Here is a 13,660-nt window from a genome sequence, read left to right as displayed (position 1 = left end):
CTAAACTCTAAGCTCATGACCTTATATACTAAACTCTAAACCCTAAACACTAAACCCTAAAATCTAAACCCTAAATCCTAAACCTTAAAACAATAATCATAAACCCTAAAGCTTAAATGTTAAATCCTAAATCCTTAACCCTAAACCCTAAACCCTACACCCTAGATCTTAAACCCTAAATCCTAAACCCTTAGCCCTAAACCCTAAAACCATAATCATAAACCCAAAACCCTAAACACTAAATCTTAAATCTTAAACCCTAAATCCTTAACGCTAGATTTTAAACCCTAAACCCTAAACCCTAACCGTAAAATACAACCAAATTTTAATGATTTTCTTCAATTTGTGCAATAGGTTTGATATATCCCCCAACCTGTTGCAAGTGGAACAAGTTAATGGTGCATCCAACCTATTGCAAAAATCAAGAAATTTTCTTGATTTAGCAATAGGTTGGGGGGTATATCCAACCTGTTGCACAAATCAAGAATTTATCTATTGCACCAATCAAAAAATTTCTTGATTTGTGCAACAGGTTGGATATACCCCCGAACCTGTTGCTCAAGCAACAGGTTGGGGTCCCCAGGATATATTCCCCAACCTGTTGCCTGAGCAACAGGTTGGGGTCCCTAGGATATATCCCCCAACCTGTTGCTTGAGCAACAGTTTGGGGGGTATATCCAACCTGTTGCACAAATCAAGAATTTCCCAACATGTTGCTCAAGCAACAGGTTGGGGATATATCCTAGGGACCCCAACCTGTTGCTCAAGATTTTTTTGATTTTGCAACAGGTTGGATATACCCCCCAACCTGTTGCTCAAGCAACAGGTTGGGGGATATATCCTAGGGACCCCAACCTGTTGCTCAAGCAACAGGTTGGGGGATATATCCTGGGGACCCCAACCTGTTGCACAAGTAATTAAATTTTGGTTGTATTTTAGGGTTAGGGTTTAGGGTTTAGGGGTTAGGGTTAAGGATTTAGGATTTAGGATTTAGGGTTTTGGATTTAGAGTTTAGGGTTTAGGGTTTAGGATTTAGTGTTTAGGAGTTTAGGATTTAGGGTTTAGTGATTAAATGTTTAAAGTTTAGGATTTACAGTGGTTAAGATGTTTTGGTATTAATTGTTTAAAGTTTAAAGTAATAATAAGCTCAATGATTATTTATTGTGTCTGTTTTTGAGTTGCTAATCTATTTTTGTACATAAAATAGGTATTCACCCTAACAGCAGGTATGGATGTGGTGTTATATAAGAAGAATGAAGTGGTGGCTTTTGGAGGAATTCATAGTCTTGATCCTATGAATGTGTGTCATTTCCAACATTGTGGTGAGAGAAGATGTGTAGTGATAATCACCAACGTTGTAAATCCTGAAGTACATTTAAAATATCCACATGGAGACTTTGAAACATTGGGAGATATTTTACAATGTGACATATTTGATATGCAAGCACACAGAACACTCTGGGACCAAGACGAAATTGTTCCAAAGATGTACTTTCAAGATATCAAGAAAACTTATTTTGAGGGGGAAAAAGTAGAGATGTTATCTTGCTCAGGAGAAGTTGTGGCGATTGGCAACTTTAAGGGCTATGCTCAGAGTTTTCTCTGTATAGTGGAGATAATTAAGTTGACTAGTGCAGGTGTCATTCAAAATGCAATGGATAGTACATCACATCTAGACGTCCATAATACTGTGTCTCATCTACAAGTTCATAGTACTTGTAAATGGGGGTTAACTTTCTTGAAATCAAGTTTGCCCAAGACAACTGTTTCCTTCAATGTCATGGAAGACACAATAGAATATTATCATAAGAAAAGTACTATAACACAAATGGGATCCAAATTGATAAGAAGCTATAATAGTGATCAAGAGTATCATAGTGGCATGCTCACAGGTATTGAGGACATTATAGTAATAGATGTTGATGCAGAAAAGGTTTCTTGTGTTGCAAGTGACTCAAATATACTCACTGGTATAGAAGACTTGTCTTGTGTTGCAACTGACTCGAATAGGCTCACTGGTATAGAAGACTTGTCTTGTGTTGCAAGTGACTCGAACAGGCTCACTGGAATAGAAGACTCGTCCTATGTTGCAAGTGACTCGAACAGGCTCACTGGTATAGAAGACTTATCTTGTGTTGCAAGTGACTCAAACATGCTTACTGATATAGAAGACTTGTCTTGTGTTGAGAATAATAAGATGGGACCACAAAGAAAAATACACGCAAAGATCGATGGGATAAGTGATGCAATAACATGAATTGATGATATTAGTAACAATGGTCATGATGTTACCACTCAAATGCAGGGCAAAGGGGATAGAGAATATACGATTTGTCATGTTCAAAATATTGTTGCTAGCATGCTAGAGAATATAGATGGGAGAATCTTGAGTTACGAAGGAGAAAGAGTTCAACCACAAAATTCAAGAGGCATTGGCAATAAATTGACATCAATGAACATGTCTACCAGATTGCCATTTCCAAGATATTATAAGGCATCAAATAATTCTCAAGCCCACACAGCATTTGATTATAGAGATGAAAATTGAAGGGAAATGGATTCGAGGTTTGATGGTCTTACAATTGGAAAATGCAAGACACTATTTACAAAAAGAAAGTATGTGAGTGTGAAGAGGTGAAGAATCATTCATAAATTCTTAAAAGATAGACATAAAATGTTTTTCAACGGCCTACAAATTGGAGGTATTTATACAAGATATAGATCTTTTTCTACAGACAATCTATTAGATGCCTTAAGTGCCTTCACTTTGTAGCTTTGAGATAGCTTATGCAATAATCCATACATAGATACCATATTGGAAACATACCAATCCGATCCTAGTTTCTCATTTTGCATGAAATTTTCATCAAAATTTGAGTCCATTCTTGGTTTGAATGACCACATTGCAAGTTACCAAGTCTTGTTCCCAAAAAAAATGCAGGAGATGCAATTTATATCAAGCACCAAAAATGTTGGAAATGTAGCCTTAAAATCATTCATGTTGCTTTACGAAATAGTAGAAACTTTAAACATGCTCCACCCATTCAAAGTGCATTAAAATCAGCCCACAAGATTCAATTCTTTGATTTCATATAGAAACAATAATTATAAGATTAGTAAATAAAATAAAAACCCAAAAAAACAAAACACGTGACCTATTAAATCTACATAATATAAGATAACGATATTGAATGATTTAATGTGGCAACTCATGAGTTAGGAGTTGATCCATTACCACAACATCCATTGATACAACTTACCTAGGGCCAAGTATATAAATGGACTAGGCTCCCCACTCTCTAGTTTTGCTTTTGCTAGTCTTTATCAGCCACTGTTGGGCAATAAGTATGGCCCCATGGTAGGCCTATTTTTAGCCCCATAGTGAGCCTTAATTGTGGGCTGATAGCTAGGCCATAATGTTGACAAGGGTGGCCCATCTATTAGAGGCCAACATCTCATGATGTCACCTACAGAGAGAGGGCCTTGCCTTTGGTTGTGACCACTGAGTGAGTGAGGATAGGGTAGATGAGTGAGGGCCCGTGTTGTTAGTGTGCTCGCCCCCTGTGAGCATAGAGAAGGATAGGCTCTCCTGGAGGCCTAAGTTGTGGGTGTGCCCGACCCCTGTGAGGGTAGAGTAGGATAGGCTCTCTTGGAGGCCTATGTTAGGGCAACAGGTTTCATCTCTTGAAGAGGGGTAGTGTAGCCATGGGGTAGGGCCTACAACCTTCATATAGAAGTTGTGCAGTAGCCTTTATAGAGGCCAGAAGGGATTGGCCCATTAGCAGCCAGGTCGGCTACTATCCAGGCTCAAAGGCCCGCCTCTAACCAGGGATGTATGTAGCCCTTTGTTGGCTGGAGGGACATATCATGTCCAATCGGGGCCTTTGCAAGTCGGTTCATATGCTGAGTGGCAACTCATATGGAGGCACCTATAATGTGTGTGCTTGTGTGGCCCTTTGGGGTATCATATATGCAACAATCCAACCCCCCAAGAGCCTATATGTAGGTAGAGGTGGGTCGACCTATTAGTCGGCCACCTAGGCACCACCAATTGGTTTGGTTGGCATGTGCATGAGGTTGTCCCCTTATGGTTGTGTGGGAAGCCCTTATAGGGCATGGAGGAGAGCAAGCCAATCTTCCCTTTTGGCAAGGGATCAGTCCCCTTTATAGGGTTGTAATGCAAGCCCTATATACAACAAGAGAAGTCAGACCCTAGGGTTATGGGTCCACCCACATATGAGGCCTTACTGGTTGACTAGTAGGCCCATGCCTTAAGGCCTTGTGTATAGCCCTATATAGGCTACTGATGGGGTGGCCATGTAGGCTTGTTGGGTCGGCCACCCAGTAGGCTGGTCAGCTAGCTTGCCCTACCCAACTAGGAAGGGGATGGGTGCTACATATAGGCCCTTCTCATCCCTCTTTGTAGCATTGTGTGGAGAAGCAGATCATCTCTTAGAGGGCCTGACAAAGGAGTAGAGCTAGCTGTGTTGTGGACTTGTGGAGTAGTTCATCCACTCTGACAAAATATGAAGAGGGGAGAGGAGAAGAGTGGAGATGAGGAGAGAGGGCACAGCTAGAGAGCACACCACAAATGACTAACTGTACACTAGATTTAGTTGAAAAAATAGAATATATACATGTCCATTTAGGGTTAGGGTTAGGGTTAGGGTTAGGGGATTTAACCCTTTCCTTTATAGCACTCTATAAGGTTAGTGCTATGCACATATGATCACGTGATGATGCTATGCACACATGATCACATGATGTTGGGTGTGAACTCTCAACACCTTCCCTCAAGATCAACATCATGAAGTAGGCCTTCCCTCAAGATGATGATTCTGGGGAATCGAAGAAGGACTGAGCATTACATTCCATCACACCCCTTTAATGGGAATGTCCTTCCTCTATGTCAAACCAAGAGCTAGTCGGTGTTTCTCAAATAGCTCTTTATCGAGAAGTTTGGTAAAGATGTCTGCAACATTCTCTTTGCTATCACAATGCTGTAGTGTGATGTCACCAAGTAACACTCTTTCTCTGATGAAGTGCTCTCTGACATCAATGTGCTTTTTGGCCAATGCTCGAGCCGATTGATTATCACAGGATATTGTTGTTGGCTTTGACTCATCAAAGTAATCTATTTCTGACAATAGTCTTCTGAGCCATATAGCCTCACATGCACCTGTAGTGAGTGCTCTATATTCTACTCCAGCCAAAGACAAAGAAACAGTTGGCTGTTTGTTTGACAACCATGATATAGCACCTTGGCCAAGGAAAAATGCATATCCCTATGTTGATCTCCTGGTCTCATGATCTCCAGCATAGTCACTGTCATAGTATCCATGCAACTAGGGATGACTTCCTTTGTATTCTATCCCAAACTATCTTGTACCTCTGATGTATCTCAAGACTCTTTTGGCTGCATTCCAGTGAGACTGTTTTGGATTTGCCATAAACTGTGCTAGTGAACTTACTACATAACAAATATCTGGCCATGTGATTGTCAGATATATAAGAGATCCGATGAGCTGCCTATAGTATTTGTCATTGACTGTAGGATTTTCTAAATCTTTAGTAAGTTTCAAACTTCGTTCCATGGGAGTGGCTGCAATCTTGCAATCTGCCATATGAAACTTCTTCAAGAGACTATCAACATACTTGAGCTGACTCATGAATGTGCTATTTGAATCTCTCCAGAACTCAATTCCAAGACAATAGTGCATAAGTCCAAGATCTTTCATGTCAAACTCTACAGATAAGTCTTGTTTCAGTTTTCTAATGAAGCTATCCTTGCTTCCTGTCACAATCAAATCATCTACGTACAAAAGTGCAAAAGTAATGTCTTCCCCTTGAACTTTGTAGTAGAGAGTATGATCTGCATTGGATTTCATGTATCCTAGATCAGCAAAATACTTGTCAATTCTGCTGTACCAACTTCTAGGTGATTGCTTTAAGTCGTAGAGACTTTTCTTGAGATGGCAAAACTTATTCTCCTTTCCTAATTCAACATAACCTGCTGGTTGTTGCATGTAGACTTCCTCGTCTAGAAAACCATTGAGAAATGCATTCTTGACATTGAGCTGATACACATTCCATTTGCTAAGTGTTGCTAGTGATATCAAGAACCATATGGAATCCATCTTTGCTACTGGAGCATAAGTCTCATCATAACAGTTACGTACAACACTCAAAAACATATATATATATGGATGAAATAGAAGATTAGGGTGTTCTGTACCCACCAAAACTTGTGTCTCTCAAGCTTTGTCTCACCCTCTCAGCTTCCATTGTGTTCTCACAATTGGTATCAAAGCTTGACAGTAGAGCCTAGCAGTAGCGTGAGCAGCTACAAATATGCATGAATTATCTCTTATGGTATTCCTTACTGCAATGTTTTTTGAAAGTCTGGGAACAAATGCTTACTCTCTTGTGAATCCTACTACCAATCATGATGTACCTAAAAATTGTGAGAATGTATGGGCTACATTTGTAAGCATCCACTGTTGGTTACCAACTAATGTAGAATTGTAGGCATGATAATGTGGAACTAGGCTTACCAATAGGCTTTGTCCTTCTTGTGGTCCAGTTGACACCATTGATAAATAGGTTCTAGAGACCATTGAAAAAAACTTGGAGATTATATGGTCACTTGTAATCCCCCATATGAGGAGAGCATGGGGGAGGTGGATGAGTGTAGGATTGGGCTACCACATGGGAAGCATATTGGGCTGCCACATGGGAAGCATATTGGCTATCATGTGGGTAGCAAACAAATTTTGAAAAGACAAGGAAAGGGGTTGCCACATGGGCAACATATAGGGTATCATGTGGGCAGTACATCTAGGAAATTACATGGCAAGGTTGGGCCTTCTTGGTGGACAGAATTGTACAAAATATCCATGTGTCAATAAGCAGTAGCTCATCATATTCTGGAGTGGATTGGAGGCTTGGAACATGGTGTTAGCATCCCAAGATGTTGTAGGGAGTGTACGGAATGCTAGTGCAAGTGTACAAGTAGGTACAAAGGTTTGCAAGACATGACAAGGACTTGGAGTAGAGGTTATAGAAGCTAGAATGGATCCAAAACAGAGTAGAATACCTAGAGCAAAGAAACACTACAAGGCATAGGTCCTTTTCTGAGATGAAAATACCAACCTTTTTTACACTAAAAAGTTTTTTTTTGACGAGTGCAAAGGTTGTTATTTATGTCACGATAAGCATTGGAAAAGAATGGTCACTATGTAGCAACACTAATAAGCGTCGCTATATAGCGACACTGGTAAACGTCGCTATATAGTGACACTGGTAAACGTTGCTATATAGCAACGATTAACAAAAGCTAAAAAAAGATATTAGTGGGGCTAAACAGGGCCACACCAAGCCCTGTTTTGCCCCACTAATGTTTTTTATTTAGTAATTACAAAAGAATGTTTTTTATTATAAAATTTCCCTTGTGGAAAGTATGATACAAAATCTTTCAAATGAACCGAGCGACAAAACCATATACATGTCGAAGATATACAACATTGTTTGTTACAAAATTACCCTTTCGAAAAGTGTGATACTACTGCTGCTCATCCAAATCATCGTCGTCGTCCTTGTCCTTGTCTTGCTGGCCTGATCCTTGGCCCTCGTGAGCTGCATCTGATCCCTGGCCCCATGAGCTGCACCTGATCCCTGAACCTCGTCGAAGCCGTGTAAGCGTAATCCCTCATCATCACCGCTCACCTCCATTGATGGGATGTTCGAGCTTTGATTCTAAGAGTGAAACCATATTAATTGGAAATTAGATTGAAACTTAAAGAATAAAACAATTTAAAAAGTGAGATTACAAGTAGGAGTAGACTTATACCATGCGAGTAGCCACCTCAGCCCAATCGACCGTCACTCCCAGTGCCTCCTGATCAATAAACCATGGTTTTGTTCCTACATGAAATGCGCATCTCGTCTATGCGTCTGTAGGAAGGCAACCCATCACAGCTTGCTCTGGGTGCAATTTATGAGAGTTAGATAAAGTGCATGCATTATGTAGTAAAACAAATAGAACAATACATTAAATGAGAAGAAGTAGACTTACCGCGGTTGCCTCAAATGCCAACTGTCCGCCTACACCAAAGTGCAAAGTACCTACAGAGTCCAGCCATCTCCTCGCAGCCCTCCTCTGACCCTCGAACATTTCGGGATGGTCCCTGTTCTACTTCTTGAAAAACTTCCAATCAGCTTTGTCTGCCCAACTGGGTTTAACCTTCCCCTTTGCGATGGAAGTACGCAAGGTTGACCTACGATGCTTCAAGACCAAATCCATGTGCTCTCGCATGTAATTCTCATTGAACTCCTAATTTGGGGGGTTAGGGTATTTTATTTTCAATTCATTAATGACTGCCTGCTTCTTTTGGTCATCTTGGTACCGCCGATCAGTAGCTATGCCGCTCCCGAAGTGGTGGCTCATCAACCGCCTCAGGGTGGCCATCACTGCTGCGCCCTTTTTATCTTCTATTATCTCTTCAGCAGCCATGATTTGATAGGGCAGGTCCTCAACCGGGTAAGGAGGAATCATGGTAGTGGCAGAGTCATAAAAGAGAGATGGATAAAAGAGAGTCACAATTCAAACATAGATAGGCTTCGAATAATGATGATTCTCAAAACAAACAATATCCAAATAATGAGTCAAATTAATGCAGGAGCTAACCTCATTAAGGCCGAGACACTTGTATCCAACCACCCATAGTTTGCTTGCAGATTCAAGATTGAGAGACAAGCCCGTAGTTTAGACATCCTAGCACCCTCGTACAACTGTGTTGATTGCAACTCTCACATACTAACCTCAGACTCTGACATCACGTGTACATGTGATGTAGTGCCCCTGAAAATAGAATCCATCACGTCCACCATACCCTCGTCATCATCTGGCACATCCGGTAGACTATAGTCTTGCTCAAAGTGTGAAGGTATATGCACACCCTCACCACCCTCCTCATCCTGTCTCAAGATTTTGTGTAAATATAAGATCTTGTCTCAAGGTTTCGTGTCATAATGGTATCCAATATTAATCACAAACTCAAATAGCATTGACTTACCAATGATCCATCACCACATGCAACACCAATGGTGGGTACTGGTTCAGGCTCCTCCCCATACATTCGCAAGTGGCACATGACAATATGATGTTGATGTCGTACTTCTCGCTTGCAATGAGTGCAATGACAATACAACCTCTCCATAAGCCACTTTGTGCTCTCGGGCATTGGCACATCATCTGACGAGCTTCCACTCATCCCTTCCATCTTCACACTTCCAAAATCACAACATGAGCTACAAGGAAATCTATTAAGATCTAAAAAATGGCCACCCATGAGCTCCTTTTCTCTCTTCTGACAATAAGTGCCCTGAACCATCACTATATAGCGACGCTTTGCCCTGTTTCATCGCTATATAGCAATGCTTTTGGGATATAAACATCGCTATATAGCGACTGACCAGCGTCGCTATATGGCAACGTTGGGGGCTTAGCATTAAGGGAGAAATGGGGTCTCAAAAGGGCCTCCAATTAGTGTTTCCTAATTTCAAGGAATTAGAGAGGGATTTGAGGTGTACTAATGAGAGTTCTCCTTTGTGTGGGGCAATGGTATGTTGAGGTGGAGGGATGGCAGGTATGCAGAGATCTCCTATTGGCTATTCCTCTTACATTGGGGACCACCCAAACCATCCTCCCCCCCCTTAACCCATGCTTGACCACCCTCCCATGTGTGCCCACCCTAGATCATCCCCAAATCTCATTTGTGGGCCCTTGTGGGCGAATTTCTCTTCTCCTTAGGTGTGTTGCAGGTTTGCCCCCTCTTTCTCTGCTCCTCTACTCTGGTCCAACTACCCTCTCCCTCCATTGTGGGACCGTTTGGACAAATTTCTTTTGTCCTCTAGGCTAGTGTAGGTCTGCCCCCTTTCTCTGCTCCTCTACTCTGGTCCAATTGCCATCTGCCTCCATTGTGGGACCGAATTTCTTTTGTCCTCTAGCCTATTGTAGGTCTGCCCCCTTTCTCTACTCCTCTGCTCTGGTCCAACTTCCCTCTCCTTCCACTGTGGGACCTTTTGGACGAATTTCTTTTGTTATCTAGCCTACTACAGGCCTGCCCCCTCTCTCTCTTCTCCTTTTCTCTAGTCTAGCTGCTCTCTCCCTCCATTTTTCAAAATTTTGGTTGCATCACCTCCTACAGCCGGTGTTCTCTCTCCTGCTCTTCTCAGTGTTTCCGTGCCTCCTCTTGCTCTATCCCCTCATGCTACCTCCGCCTTCTCTTTCCTCTCTTGCTCTATGGCCTCTTGCTTAGCCGCATATCCTATAGGTTCTCTTTCCCTTCTACAGGTGCTTCTCCTTCTGGTACAGGTGCTCTTTTCCCTCCTACAGGCACTTTTCCTTCTTCTACAGCAACTCTTTACTCTCCTACAGGAGCTTTTTCCCTCTTTCTTTTCCTTCTCATATAGGATACAACTGCTCTTTCCTCTCCTACAACTATTATTTTCCCAATAGTCATGGTCTAGAACACAGTGACACAAGGTGATAATGCTGTGAGCTCATGTGTTCTAGAGGCATGGTTAGGAAGAAAGTGACACAAGCTAGCAATATTGTGAGCTATAGTGTGTTGTAGAGGCATGGTCGAGAAGAAAGTGATAGATTCAGTTGACAATATTGTGAGCTCTAGTGTGTTCTAGAACATGAAAAATGCATTGGATGACTTGAACTTACAGTTTGACTAACTAGATAGTCATGGAAGGTTTTTCCAAGCGTCCACATAAGCTTCCCAAGAGGAAGGATATATTTCTTAGACTATGTACCTTCCTTGCCTATCTTCTTTACAAGATCCTATTTTAACATAGGAGTGGGAAGTAGTGGAATCTTTGATATAACTAACAATGTATTGTCTGTAAGTTATGTGCAGGAATACCATTTAGTCATGGAAAACAAAATGTATAGTCCTTCAACTTTACTTGAAATGGTGAAATAGTAGGCAAGAATCTAGAGAAATGCATAAAAATGTCCATTTTATCTCTCGTGCAACATCAAACAATGTGTTTGACTAATACAAGCTATCCCATAAATTGTGGGCATTTTGGAATTTGCATAGGTTTTCTTCATGACTTGGAGGACATTAAAAGCATTGATGGTTTTATTGTGTGGTTTCGTGTCCAAAGTTTTCAGATAATATGTATAAAGTTTTCATGCCTAAAGTTTACAATTCATACCTATTTGCCTTGCTTGCATAATTAAAGGAGACAATGCCATGATGGTAAGCATCCTATGTATTGATTTATATTTTATGGTCTTTTAATGTGATGTGCTTTGTTAGATCTACTAATGTAATGGTTGTTGAATTGATGCAGGAGGCATTTGAGATCACTCATTGGTGCACTATATTAGTCGAGCAGGAGGATACATTGTGGTCTTCCACATCTAATTTTTAGAATGGCCTACATAACTATACTAAAGTGCATCAAAGTATGGACAGCTTGATCATTGTGATCCACATTACATGGCTTCCCCTATTGCATTGTATCCCATTGGCAATGGTGTAAAAAACTTTGTGCCTGGCTACCTTGAGAGGAGAGCCTTAATGGTATTAGTATTAGGATCTTACTTGGTTTTTCTATGTATTAGAGGTAGCAAAGAGGAGGTACAGGCTATGAAGAGTCTTTGTATTTGAATGGGGAGATTATAATACAAAAATGTACATTTTATCACATTCTCTTCCTTGCAAGATACCATGCCATAAGCAATAATTTTGATTGAGTCATGGTTGAAATTTTGAATGTGTTGTTAATTCAATATAAGGTAATGTCACTTTGAATTGTAGAGTATTGAATACACCACCTCCAAGTTTGTTGTGTAGAGAGGTGAACCTTTTAGATGCAAACTTGTCCCTTTTTCTTCATTTGTATCCAAAGTAATTACAAATTTATGACCCCCTTAACTTGTGACTGATTTTTGAAGGTCTTCTACATTGAATTTGAACATTCGAGGAAATAGTCAAATATCATAGAGCTACTCATGCTCTTGATTTTGAACTAAAAACATTTGCAATCGGAGTTATAGTGCAAAAGTTATAGCTATTTTACTATTCTCTTCATATTCCATGCAATTAAGTTCTATTACTTGTATATATATATTTTTAAAAATAATTTAGGTTCCTAATCCAAGAGTCACTTTTTGAGTCTATCTCACACAAACGTACACTAACATGCACACGCATGTATGATGGCTAGGGACTAATATTTCCCATTGCAATCCAAAAGTAGTCTCTCTCTCTCTCTCTCTCTCTCTCTCTCTCTGTGTGTCTCTCTCAAACACACACACACATGCGCGCGCGCGCGCACACACACACACACATGCATGCATGCAAATATTCAAAAAATGTAAAAACTAGACTTGACAAAGGATGTTGGATTCCACCCCTTTATAAACTTTTTGTTGTTCAACGAATGTACTTGAGATAACATTAGGAATATAATAGCTTTGGTATGTAGATTATGATAAAATCGTAGAGTACGTGCCCCACATTAAAAAAGGAGGCCCTCGCAATCTATGTTACGTTGGGAAGGACGCTGGCCTTTTGGCACGAGTTGGATTCATCATGATCAACTTTTGCAAGGCGTAATGGACAACCGTGTCCAAATAGTTGGAAGAGTATACTTTAGGAGTGCAAAAAGGATGAACCGAGGTTTAGGTTGCCTATAACGTTTTGCAATGACACAAAAGTAAAACATAACTATTGCCCGAAATAAGGTCGTTCAATCTGAGAGAACGATGAACGCCAACGGCCTCGATGGCTTTAAAATTGCGAACTCTGAAGTTCGCAAGCGTGTTGACAAACTTTTTCCATTAGGGGAGCGCTAATGTCTGGAAAAGTCACTTTCCTGTCCTTGGTCTCGTTGAAGCTTCCTGCACCACGCCATGAGATAGATGTTAACGTTCAATGCCTCACGAACCCAAAAACAAAGGAATGCAACTTGTCAGAGACGCAGGGAAAGACAGAAAAGAATGAGAAAGCTTATATCATCCCCCAGACTCACCGCTCAAAAGGAGCGCTTCCTCCAAAGCATTGAAAACCAAGATAGCTGTGTAATGGATGGCTCTGTCGAAGTCGAGGTGGAGGGCATCTAAGTTGGAAATGGCTACGCAGGTGAGTGAGGCTAGGTCGACAGTGAACTCAAAGCCTTCAGCACTGATGAGAGTGATGGTGCTTTCTCTATGCATGGTGGATCAAGCGGGATGGATATATCAAAAGGCAGAACAAGGGCGCAAAATGGCGATGATGTGCGAAGGATGTAGAATGCGAACGTAAGTGAAAGAGATCAGAAAGCCAATTCCCGAGGATTTGAGCTTTGGACTTCCATCAATATATAGTTGGAGTTGGAACCTGTCAATAAATGGTATACCCTTATTATAATACCTTATTCCCTAGATTATAGTATATGTTTGGAGATTAGTCTAGAACCTTATTGCCTAGATTATTCCCCTTGCCACATCCTTGGCCGTCCATTCACTAACCCCATATTTATTTCATTCTATTAATACAAATAAATCTCCTTTTTGGCTCCCAAAAAACCCCATATTTATTACCCTCCACCTTGCATTCCCATTTATGTTTCATCTTTAGACCTCCCCCCACCCACA

The 13,660-nt window shown here is 40.9% G+C and overlaps 1 long non-coding RNA gene across 1 annotated transcript; it reads right to left on the bottom strand.

Moving 5' to 3' along the window:
- Positions 1-12,809: 12,809 nt before the first annotated feature.
- On the bottom strand, positions 12,810-13,342 carry LOC147894737 (uncharacterized). Its single transcript, XR_015542074.1, has 2 exons — positions 13,057-13,342; positions 12,810-12,925 (listed from the first exon to the last, which is right to left on the bottom strand). It is a non-coding gene; the product is annotated as an uncharacterized LOC147894737 (long non-coding RNA).
- Between the last annotated feature and the right edge of the window lie 318 nt (positions 13,343-13,660).

Source organism: Dipteris shenzhenensis, chromosome 14 (genome assembly GCF_047967505.1).
Source record: "Dipteris shenzhenensis isolate YYH24624 ecotype China chromosome 14, Dip_SZ_1.0, whole genome shotgun sequence".
Taxonomy (NCBI): Eukaryota; Viridiplantae; Streptophyta; class Polypodiopsida; order Gleicheniales; family Dipteridaceae; genus Dipteris; species Dipteris shenzhenensis.
Note: the sequence above shows the minus strand (reverse complement) of the source record. Positions and strands in the feature narration are given on the sequence as shown.